The sequence below is a fragment of the Solanum dulcamara genome, chromosome 4 (assembly GCF_947179165.1).
Source record: "Solanum dulcamara chromosome 4, daSolDulc1.2, whole genome shotgun sequence".
In the NCBI taxonomy this organism is placed as follows: Eukaryota; Viridiplantae; Streptophyta; class Magnoliopsida; order Solanales; family Solanaceae; genus Solanum; species Solanum dulcamara.
In genome coordinates, this window is record NC_077240.1 from 72,416,898 (window position 1) to 72,428,465 (window position 11,568).

The 11,568-nt window shown below is 32.6% G+C and overlaps 1 pseudogene; it reads right to left on the minus strand.

Moving 5' to 3' along the window:
* Positions 1-7,575: 7,575 nt before the first annotated feature.
* Positions 7,576-10,761, minus strand: LOC129885070 (homeobox-leucine zipper protein ATHB-13-like; annotated as a pseudogene).
* Positions 10,762-11,568: the final 807 nt, after the last annotated feature.

The window sequence follows — 11,568 nt, forward strand, 5'->3', positions numbered from 1 at the left end:
ACATTTACAACTCATCGTACGACCATAATCGCACAAAACTCACACATTACCCACATACACATGTCTACAGACCTCTAAGAATAGTAATGGTAACATATGGAGGGACAGTGCCCTCGCCGTATCCCTGAATAAACAAACATATATATATCAAATGACCAGTATCAAAATTTAGGCTCCGGAATAGTGGAGCACTTCCAACATCGCTGAGTGGAAACCCTAAGCTAGCGGATCTCCAAAATGAACATTTGTACCTGCAGGCATGAAACGCATCCCCCCGAAGAAAGGGGGTCAGTACGATATATGTACTGAATATATAACGCATGGACTGTAATAAGTAAAGTCATTACCAGAGCAGAATATGCAAAAATGAGCAAGGTATCCAAAAATATCAAAATGCTTATCATAACCACAGATAATGTATGCAGAAAAACATATGTCATATCCGTCCCCATTATGGGATTCGGTGAACAAATCGTGGTCGCCGCCCCATCACTGACACCACAGCACATCATAACTCCAGAGTAGGAAATATCTCTGTAACAAATCATATCATATCATATGTGTACATGGCACATCATAACTCCACAAATCCCATGTACAGTTCGTACCTGCCCCCTCATGTCGAGGCACGACGAACAATGCAAAGAAGTACACACGATAACAAAACCTAACCCGAGCTCGGTGAAGGAAGCATTGAGGCATCCACGAATGGAGTAGTGAGAAACTATATGCAATTTAAATCATATTTGAGACTCGATGGAATAATCAAAATGAGCTATCATTCAAAATCAAGACAAGAGTCATATCAAGTACCTTTTGAAAGTTACTATGGGTTATATCAAAATAGAACTTTTGGGAATCATATACACATATCAAGGCATAACAAATATCTTTTGGAAAATCAAGAAGTTGGCCATCCTATAGGAACTTCCTTGGGATCATATAAAAGTCATATACTTGCTTCATAAAAACCATGTCAACAAGGAAGATTAGCTTTACATATTTGTGCCCAAAACATGCCAAGAGATAGAATAAGCTTAATACACTTATGCCGAAGACATGCCAAAAGAAAGTCTAAGCCTTACATACTTATGTCAAAAACATGCCAAAAGAAGAAAATGTTAGCTTTACATACCTCTTACGGATTACTTTTAACACGTTTGCCTCGTCGTCTCTTTAACCTATTTAACATGAAAGCAATACGAGCATCAACAACCCTCGACTTTCCAGCATCTTAAGTTACATACGAGTATTCATAAAACTCATCTCTTCGCTCGCCTTCTCGACTAGTTCCTTAGTTAGTTAAGGAGTTAACGGAAATCGGGCAGCACCTCCCCTATAACATGCCCTATCCAAATTTCCAATTAGATCCCTAATCACTACAGCCAACCGACAACAACAATCTACAGCTCATATACAACTAAAACATGGCAACATTACACAATATAAGCTCCAAACAACTTGCTGAAAATTACGATACCAAAATAGGGTTTCTAGTCTTTATTTCGCAAAACCTTTAATTGTACGAAATGAGGGGTCGTGTGGCTGCAACTAGCAGCCCCCACACCTCTTTTAGAATACTTTTAGGCCCTGCAACACACCACCACACACCTGCAGCAGCACACCACAAGCACAACACCTTGCTTCGACTACAATTTAACTATAGCGACTCCAATTTAGTTTGCTTCGAACGTTAAACATTTCTACGACATTTTTACACTTCCAGCAGCATACAAGGTGTGTAACACATCCTATAAAAAAACTATAAACTTCAAATTGGAAGAAAAGACCTTACCTTACCCGAAATTATCCAAAACTCGCCAAAATTGCGTCTCGGAACTTCTCTAAATGTGCTGAAATTTTGTGGCTGCTTGCTATCCATTTGGTGCTGCTCCAAACCATAACTTGACATCATTAACACTCTCATAACCTGTCCAAATCCTTACCAAAATGTGGGAGAAGAGAACCAAGCCATACCTTGATAAAACTTATTAAAATTTGTCTCGGAAGTTCTCTTAGTATGCTGAAAAGTAGTGGGTTGTTTGTGTCGCTTCTTCGCTGCCTCAAATAGAAAATTTTCATTATTAAACACCGCTATATCACCGTAGGATACCTTAAATAATTAATTCACGGAATGAAGTCAAAAACCATACCTTAAATTGAGCTAACCCGTGGCTGCCCTCTTTTGCCTTCAATGTTTTCCTCTTTTTTTTCAAAGAGAACATGCTGAAAATGAAGTATATCTCAGCATAATATACATATATACACCTCCTTAGAAGGTGCCACGTGGCATCCCCTTAGGGGTGACATGTGGCAGTCTCCTAGGGCGCCACCTCAGCCCATGCAACCCCTCACATGCTGCCACGTGACAGTGGGGTCCACCCTAAGCTGCTGCATCACGTACTTGGCCCTAAGTAGGTGCATCATCTGCTTGTCCAAGTAGGTGCATCACCTACTTTCTTCGAGTAGGCGCATCGTTTCCTAATTTCTCTTTTATGAGCTCGTAATCTCATCTTATTTTAAGAGCCTATGTAATTCGTGCTTCGTAAGCTTGGTACATCCTCAAGTAGCTTAGGTATGTAAGACTTCTAAGTTAGTAGCTTACGTAGGTAAATCGAGTCCTACGACTCATTACTTGGCCTTCAATTCCTTCCGGATTCTTATGACTCTATTTTCAACCTTCTCTACTATGGTGTATCACATTCTCCCTTCCTTAGAGTTGTTTGATAGTGTCGTAGATTATCCGGCTCACATGCTAACTTCTAAGAAGCTTAAAAGACATTCCGAACTCAAGAGTGTGGGGTGTAACAACATGATCAAGGGGTATTAAGAGCAAGAGGTGCCGCACTCAGATACTACATAAATGTAGAAGCAAGGGGTGAACACCAATAACACGGTACTCGGCAAAATAGAAACTAAACCCTAAGTAAAGCAATGCAGAACACAGGTACTCCTAACATCCCAACCGCAATTCTCCACAACTACACACCTGCATTCAGACAGCCCAATCTATACAGTTTATATCACAATTGCACTAGAATACTAGACAGTCCACAAATAGAAAGTTCAAGTACGTTCTCACCACTATACTCAGGTAAATACAAGAAATCTCAAATCATAATCAATCACAGGATGAAATAGATGCAAATGCAATGTCAAATATCGTGATGCATGTCTGTCCTATGATACACATCCACTGATCACTTCAGATCGGAACCCATGGGGAGTCTCACATAGACCATGTATCCGCCAGAAATGACCTCGGCCAATATCTGCCGGAATAGACCTTGTCCATAATATCTGCCGAAAGAGACCTCAGCCGTCGAAAGGAACCTCGACAAATCACCTTGACCGGTAGAAACCTCAGTCCCAATATCCAGTACCTCACTCATATCTTTTCTCAACCATCACAAATATAATATATGCACAAGTAATGGGTGAAACATGATAAATATTCACATAAAATACCATATAATTCACTATCACACAATAGACCAATGTCCCATAGTTCACAACACTTAGACAATTAACCCTATCCGCATTTTCACTATCACCCTTCAACTCATATAATTCAATCCAATCTCCCAACACACTCTAATCCCCCCACATATGAAAATACAAGGTTCAACATACTTAACAAATGTTAGAATTCCACTTGTCTTAGCCAAAAAGTCACTAACAATCCGAAATCACCGCTTTTCCTCTCCAATGATACTCCAAATAACCACAATCTAATCAAATATAGACTCAAAATCACATTTCGAATCTACACTAAAATTAAGAAATTCGAGTAAAAAGGGTAAAAGGGTCAAAAATCTCATATAAAAAATTGAACTCAGAATCTGATTATTTTTAGATGAAAATGTTCACCAAGTAATCAGGAATTTAATGGTGGAATCCGTTTGAAAAATGGGGTTAAAATGAGTTGAAAATCCTTAGAAAACCAAATTTACATTGTTCTTGAAAAGCCCAATACCTCCAACTGAAAATCATCAATTTCATGACTAAAAATCCAAACAAGTAATGGATAATTCAGAAATTAGGTTAGCATAGCTTACCCAATGTTTTCCCTGCAAGAAACCCCTTCCGAATCGCCTCTCCAAAGCTTGAAAACTCAAAAATGATGGACAATGACTTAAACCCCGACTAAACAATGTTCAGGCTACATTTGTTCTCAGCGAACACGGACAACTTACTCCGCGAACGCGAAGACAGCAGAGATATCTCTTTGCGAACGCAGATCACCCTCCGCGAACACGGAGAAGGGATTCAGTACACTCCGCGAACGCGACTTGTCCTCTGCAAGCGCGGAGAAGGGACTCAATAAGCTCCGCGAACGCGGCATCTCCTTTGTGAACGCAGGAAATATCAGGCACCAGATAGCATATCTTTGACAAGTCTCAAAGTTACGGAATAGACTCTCGGGATTCGTTTGGAATCCCGTGCACACAAACCATATATGCAACCCTACTAAACTCGACGTTCCGGACTCAATGAAATCATCAAAATTCAAATTCAAATCCTCCTTGACCCGGAATTCGATAACTCAAGTTCCGCATTTCGAAATTGATGGAACCGATAGAATTTCATTTCGAGACTCGAAACTTCGAATGACTCCGAAACTCAAATTTTGACAACTAAGCCTTTGGAACCCATTTCTCAAGCAAAACCTCAACTTTTTACAAGATTTTCAAAAATTAACTTTCAAACCCAAACAAAAGTGACTCAAAAAAACTAACAAGAGAGGTAAAACGATAATTTTATCAAAAATACCGAAAGTGACCTTCAAAATTATTACAGTTATATATTTAGGTAATTTTTTCTAATATTTATTGGTTTGTTTATAAACTTTAGCTAGTATAATTATTATGTATACATTATACATTTGTTAGTGTTTACTAAGAAACCTTGTGCCCCTATTAGCTAGATTCTCCTTGTAATGCGTGATATCAGTGATGGAGAATAGTTCGATGATGACACATTAAAAGAAGAATTTGACAAGCTTTTAGGTTGTGAAACATATGAAATAGGTGCACATGATATTTTAAATGAATTCATATAGAATTGGACTGAGGAACAAAGTAGAAAGTTTGAAGAGCACTAAATAAAGGCATAAAACAAGTTCATATAATACAAGCATAACACAAACTCATATAACATATAATACGTTCACTTTTGAATTCGATTGATAACATAGCTCAATAGACAAATTTGTTGGGTAACAATATGTGTCATAGGCTTTTGCTGTGACAACGTCTTGGTCAACAAAATTGGGATATTAATAATTAAGGAGCACTCTCTATGGGCAACTAACATGTCATGTTGGATTATATTAGTCTTAGTATAGGAAGTTTCAGATTAATCCTTGCCTTATTGGAGGTATATAACATCATGTGCTGGCCATTAACAATGGAATTATTGCACTAATTATCTTCTAATCTCTGAAATGACTAGCATGAGCCAAGTGTCAACATTAATCTAATATATATATTTTGTTCAATAAGAAAAAACCCATATTCTTGTTGTTTTATTTTATGTGATGGTATTTCGTTCAGTGCATGATTTAAGAGATAAATAAATTATTCTTGAAAATATGATAATAACTTTTTTTGATTATAAAAAAATATGATTAAAAATAAAATATGAAGATTTTAAATTAAATTTATTTTAAATATGAAATAGAGGGATCATCATAAATGAAAGAAATTTATGCTAAGCCAGCTTGCATAAAATTCTGATGAACACTTGGTTTGTGGCTTCTGGAACTCATTGTATGTTAAGTTAGCTAGAAGATTCACCTTGTAACATGTTAAGGTTTGCTTAATAGCAATATTTTTATTCTTTTGTAAATTTATCTACATAGTTAAGCAATAGGAAAGTTTGTCAATAAGACTGTATGATTTTTCCTACTATTTCCCAAGGTGTTATTTCTCATATTCGACCATCCTGACATCCTTAATCAGAAGTTTTGGTTTCAAACTTTGGTATGATCTCACACTTTAGTAGGAAGTACTTTGTCTCCCATTTTTAATAAGATGTTTCAGATTCAAGTCCTTAATATAGAGTAATCTTTGATAGAGAAAGTAATTTATCCCCCAAAGTACGACTTTTCAATATGAATTTAAATTAATCGAGACTCAAAACAAATATCAGATACCAAGTGAGAAACCTTTTGATTGCGACTTGTTTTCGACTGCTCCCGACCTCTTTCTCCTCTTCAATTCCTTCTTCTTTAAGAGCCTGTTTGGAAAGCTACAAGGGAATTGAAATTGAGTGTAATTGAATGTAACTATACAATTTGACATATTTAGTTGATCGTGTAATTATCAAGATAGAGAAGAATTGAGTGTAATTGGAAGGGTTTAATTACATTTCCAATTCTCAAGTGGGGGTTGAGAATTGAATATAATTACTGATGTAACTTACGAGGTTATTTTTAAATTTCTTTTTTCATTTTCTTTTTTTTTTCTTTTTAATATTTTTTTTTTCATTTTTCATTCTTTATCTTTCATTTCATTTCTTCTCATTTCTCAACCTTTATTCAATGTAATTGCTTGTACTTTTTATTAGCTTTTAATTTTTTCATTTAACGTAACTATATTATTATTATTCTAGTATTTGAATTAAAGTAGAATATCATTATTGAATGAGATTATAGACTTATTTTTTCTTTATTTTTTGAATTATATTTACTTAAGTTATGGTGAAACTTATTTTGTGTTATCTTGGAATTTGATATAAGAGTATTATGTTAAATTATTTTTTTTGAATTTATTTTATATATTTTTTTTCCAATTTATTTGCCAACTTGTTATTTCAATGGTATGCCATTCATTTTTTTGATTAAAATTGATATATTATTTTTATTTCAACCTGGAGTTATATTTATAATATTAATTATTTTTTCAAATATGCAGTCCATGATATTCTTACAAAATGTGTACTTTTAGCTTTTATAATTAAATTAAATATTATTATATATATATATATATAATTATTTTTTACGATACTAGTTACAAATATATGTTTATTTACTAACATAGTTTCAAGAAATAATATCAATCATAAATACCCAATTTAATATTATTAGACGTGTTTGTCAAATTTTAACTTCTAATCTTTTATAATTAACTTTTATTTTAAAATTTAATTTACTGTTATATTATACTCGTGCAACTAAACAATACGCTTGTAATTACGTTATAACAAACAAATTGATCATCCTAATTATTATACTATGAAATTACTATTCTAGTAATTACACTAATTTCAATTATCAGGTAACTTTTCAAACAGACCTTAAATATATGCAAGGATACCGTATTGATTTTTTTTTATGAGTATAATCGAGTATGTTATAGTAGATTATTGTAATTATTTATTCCAATCTATCAACAATGTAACAAATATGATGTATTTCTTCCCTTTAAATGACATAATGTTGTAATTTTAAGTTATTATCACATTTTTTTACACTATCAATGTAATATATATATATAATTTTTTTGTAGTATTAATAATTCTAACATGTGATAACAGGCTAGGTGTAATTTCACAACATCAATATTGTAATATATATTTGGAATTGGCAGGCACTTGTTACTTCATACATGTTACAACATTCTAATACACCAAAGAAAAAAAAAACAGCAAAAATAATAGTAATTTTAAAAACTAAATACTAAAAAAAAAACCTCCATATGATTAAAATCCTGAATTCATCTCTGACGATTTTTAACTAAATGCATCAAGCTATAAATCTTTTCTTTAAATAATTTTTTCCCTCAATCTTTTTAATTGAAATGTGGTTGCTGATCAAGCCATGGCCAGAATCCAGTTGAATTGTCATCAATTCCACAGAACATGCTGGATAAAGTTTCTTGTTTGACAGTTTGGTCCATTATTTTTATATTATTGCACTGCAGCTTGATAATTTCAGAGCTGTTTTCACTTCTAGTACTACATATTGAACCTTGATCTGTTTCCTTGTTCAAGTTGATTGATTATGTTGGGACCTCTCCATTTTTCAGTGTCATTATCTGCAGACATTATTGGTTTAATTAATATAAAAAGAAAAGGTTGATGGTGAAGCATCGGAACGTATGATATTGTTTAGCGGTCAATAATGTATGTGAACTTTTTTTTTCGAGATCACTCAATAATTGTATTGATAAGAGATATATAATAGAGTATATGTGCAAATGGACGAAACACCATTATAAAAGAAAATAAAAATTTATCCATATACTAAAAAAAGATAGTAAATATTTTGTACGGTAATGGACCTACCCCTAATATTACATTAATATAATAAATCAAAAAAGAAAAGTTGATGATGAAGCATCAAACGGTAAGATGGCGTCTAGCAATTAATGAATTGGGTGAAAAAGTTATTTGAGACTGCTCAATATTTGTATTTATAGGAGATATATAGTAGATTTTCTATGAAGTTGATCTAAACACCATTATTATATATAAAAATAAAATTGGTGTCTGTGCTGATAGGAGATTGAAAATATTTTGTGGAGTAATAACATACAAAGGTGTATTGATTGAACACCCAATCTTTTAAAAAAATGCAATTCTAAAAATAAAGACTTTGAACACCAATATTTTAAAATTTCGGGTACTTCACTAATTATATAATATAACTAAAGTGTGCGTAAATTGATTTGAATATATCATAAAAGACAAGAAAGGTTGATGATGGTGTTAATTGTGATTAGAAGCCGGAGTTATGATGATTTGTCTCATGTGATTTTTTGATGTAAATTTGAATTTACTTGAATTTCAATGTAGATATTGAATATCGAGGGAAATTAGAAAAAAAAATGAGTCCCCTCTTTTTGCCAGAGTTTATTGATCCATTTTTTAAGTCATCATGAGCAGTGGATATACTGAAGAGAACATGGGCTAAAGATTCTTAATTTTGCTCTGAAAAACATGCACATCATGGTTTGGAATCCATAGCAGAGGAAAACAGGTTCATTATTTCATCAAAATATAACCAATATTTGCTGTTTTTTTTAATGATAAGAAAATTCGTAATTACTATTTTTTTTGGATATGTACAATAAAAATTCCGCTCCAATACAATAGTCGATACTTGCTATTTATAAAAAAAATAGAACATTAAAATACATAGCATTATTGTTCATGTTTTAAGAAATACTAGACACCCTTTCAAGACTTTGTTTTTTCACATTTTCTCCATGAAGCTCCTAGAAAAGAAGTTTCTTTTTTCATAGAAGTGGAACATTATTATCATACAACAAATTAGAAAATTTAAAAATAGCTCTCTTATAAGTTTCAATTATGTGGTATATATTTATACTTTCCTTTTTAATTATTTCTAAAATAATGTTATATTTATTCAAAAACAATTTCACTTTAAACTTCTTTTTTTTCTTTAAAATATTAATTTATAACCACACAAATATAATATCTATAACTTATTATAATATCACAAGTTTCAAAAGTCCGTTGTGTTCTTTTAACCTCTGTATTCGATCAATGATCACAACAACATAAATCGAGAGAATAACTCTTCTTTTCATTTTATATGATTGTCTTAGAATGCACACAATTTTTTTAAAGTCAATGATCTTAAACATACCATCAAAAATAAATCGAAAAGTTTAAAATTAACGATCTGTAAATATAAGAAAAAAATATGTCATATAATATAGAAGTGACTCATACCTCTACATGAAGCTTGTGGTTGTGAGCTAGGAGAGCATCATTTTGTGCCTTGATAGCATCAAACTCCTTCTTGAGAACATCATAATCCTTCTCCAATTGCTTTATTTTCCATCTTGCCCTCCTATTTTGGAACCAAATAGCAACTTGCCTTGGTTGTAGGCCTAGAGCTCTAGCTAGTTGTATTTTTCTCTCAGCCTCAAGTTTGTTCCCCAACTCAAAGTTCTTCTCAAGTATCTTCACTTGTTCCATGTTAAGCCTTCTAATTTTCTTTTCCCCTAATATTGCCTCATGATGTGTCCCATCATCAGACAAATTATCTTCTTGATCTCCATGATTTTGATCATCGCCTTTATTGGAAAATGACATGGATCTTTTCCCTAGAAATGAAGTAATACCTGCATCAAAAGATACTATTAGATCACCCAAAAAATATCTATATATAAGTTTTTAAAAAAAATTTAAATATGTGGTTTATTATAAATTGAAAGGATTTAAGTTATTTATATTGACAGTGATAAGATGTTATACACCATAAAGTCAATTTAAACAATTATAACAAATTATTCTTCTATTTTTCTGATTATCATATCAGACTTGCTATAAAAATTTACATATTGTACTTAACTTGATGATATAATTTGTTTACACAATATAATATAATGACAATACTCATCATGAAAATAAGACGAATTACTTACTACAATAACAACTAAAAGTGATGTTAGTTTTTTGTACATATAACTTAGATTCAAATAGATGTTTTATTCTTTTAACAAGTTAAATTTTTTTGAAAATCTAGATAAAGAAGTTAAAGATGCAAATAAACTAAAGATGATGATGAACCATGGGAGTCTTGATGAGTATCTTCATGAGGAGTATGTAGCATGAAATTGGTTGGAAAAAAATCCATTTCATTATTGCAAGAAGTCATTGACCTTATAAAACTTTTGCCCTTGAGAGAAGGAAAACATAAATTAATTAAAAGAGATAGAGGGATATCAACACTTCTATTCAAGAGAAAATATGAAGTAATAGAAAGGATAGTGATGTAGTACTTTCTTTTGTAATTATCAGACAGAAAAAAATATATGGGAGAAAGATGCACCCTATTATATATACCTTATCAACTTGATGAGGCAGACAGGTGGTCTGTGGCTCAAATATATTAGTGGCCTAAAGTCAAATTCAAATGAAGATCTTAAATTTTAATTTTTTTTTAAAAAAATTATTATAGTCGATCTATTTAATTTTTCTTGAGACATATAATACCACTAGTTTAGTGTATGTGCTTTGCACATATAACTTAGCGATTTATTATTAAAGTTATATTTCAAAGTTGATAGTCCAAGACATGATTTTTCTGTTTGATTTTTCATTTGATATTTGGTATTCGCATTGGAATTTGAATTTGTGGCTTGTAGGACTCTATTCTCAAGCAACTGAAACTTCTCATGTTTTAAAATTAAAATACGGTAAATAATAATGAGACAAAGTAGGCTTTCAAGGATAATGATTTGCCAAAGGGATAGAAGAATTCCCCCATAATCTGGCGCCTCTTTTCAAAAAGAGACTCTTCTCTTACCCTATCTGAACGAAGAGCTTCCTCTACCTTCAATTCTATTGGAAATTGGGCCTCCAGAATATCTTCTTTATGATAATCGTTCAAGGGAGACCCGAGACTATTTTGAACAAGTCGGTCGATGAGCTCCTGACGTCTCTCTCCATCTTTCTGTAACGATCCTGTCTGCAGTTGCTACTACACTGTTACATCCGAATAAAGTGACCCGTACTGATGGAATAATTGCAATGCAACTATACCGCTTACTGATAAAGGGAAGTCAGTATACCAAGCTTGTCCCAACAGCC